Source organism: Lathyrus oleraceus, chromosome 7, assembly GCF_024323335.1.
Source record: "Lathyrus oleraceus cultivar Zhongwan6 chromosome 7, CAAS_Psat_ZW6_1.0, whole genome shotgun sequence".
NCBI lineage: Eukaryota > Viridiplantae > Streptophyta > Magnoliopsida > Fabales > Fabaceae > Lathyrus > Lathyrus oleraceus.
In genome coordinates, this window is record NC_066585.1 from 248,984,805 (window position 1) to 248,986,305 (window position 1,501).

Below are 1,501 nucleotides of genomic sequence, written 5' to 3' on the forward strand. Positions count from 1 at the left end.
AATTCTCATTCCAGATGAGATACGTAGGCATAGGATGCGATATCCTAGCGAGCCCGTTCCCCTCTTATTCCATCTATGTTTTATTCTAGTGTGAGTATGCATTCTTTTGAGCAGTGTTTAGCAACCTTTCTTCCATCTTACTGAGCGTGGATCCCGTCGAGTACGACGGACATGAGGGGTGCTAATACCTTCCCCTTGCGTAACCGACTCCCGATCCCATCTCTCTTTGGTCGTGAGACCATGTCTTTTCCAGGTTTACTTCGAGCGTTTCCTTTCCCTCTTTGGGATAAATAACGCACGGTGGCGGCTCTGTTTGTTTGTTTTTCCCGCCGGTTGATTTTCGCGGATGCGACACTTACCATATTTCGTATTATACTTAAGTACACCGTACCTTACGATGTTCTACAATTCACTTAAGTGCACCATACCTTACGGTGTTCCTTAGTTACTCTATCTTTCATCAATCCGTCCTTTGTGTGTGACCCTGTAGGTTTTTGCGGCATTGACAATTATATTAAATCACGTATTTAACATAATAAACAGTGAGCGGTATCTAGCAACACATCGCTGCTACCCAAGACACGAAAATGTCATGTGATCTGACAAATTCTTATGTGATAATACTTATGTGTACAATTACCCTTTTGCCCTTATGTCTATATTGAACACAAGACATAGACCGTGTCATCCTTTTCCAATTCAATAATGGGCCCATAGACATTTATCCTATTACGCAGGATGGGCAAATTCCATCTAGGTCACTCATGTCCCTTAGCATGCTTCGCGGAGTACCCATCAACTGTCTTTATGGTTATCCAGTTACGGACAATGTTTGATCAGCAATAAAGCACTCGACTCTACATCTAGGGTCCATAGTGGTTTCAGGTCGAAGGGTGGTATACACCATTATCACCATGAGAATAACTTATGACACTTTGCGTAACATTCTATATAGTATTCTCATAGCGGGTCAATCCAGTATAAATATTACTCTTAATATTCATACCTATGTTTAAGACTTGATAACTCCTTATCCATGATCCATGAGATGTGATCATCCGTCTATATACATAATAGTCTTAATGCTTTAATGTTATCCCACTTCACAATAAAGCTCGACTACGGATACTTTAAGAATAATGTTCTTATGTTTAATGTGATCTCATGATTAAGTCACACTTGATACATTAAACGGACTATCTATTCTAGGGACTTTATTAAACAAACATAATAAAGAAAAATCCTTTTATTATTAATAAATAATTCGATACAAGTACCAAAAGTATTGGCCTCTAGGGCTTACACCAATAATCTCCCACTAGCACTAGAGCCAATCAGGCATACCCCTAATGCCCATAGATCTAGTATGGCCATCATGCTTCTGCTGCGCAAGAGGCTTTGTCAGTGGGTCAGCAATATTGTCAAGTGTAGGTACTCTGTATATTTTCACATCTCCTCTATCTATTATCTCTCGAATGAGGTGATAACGCCTAAGTATGTG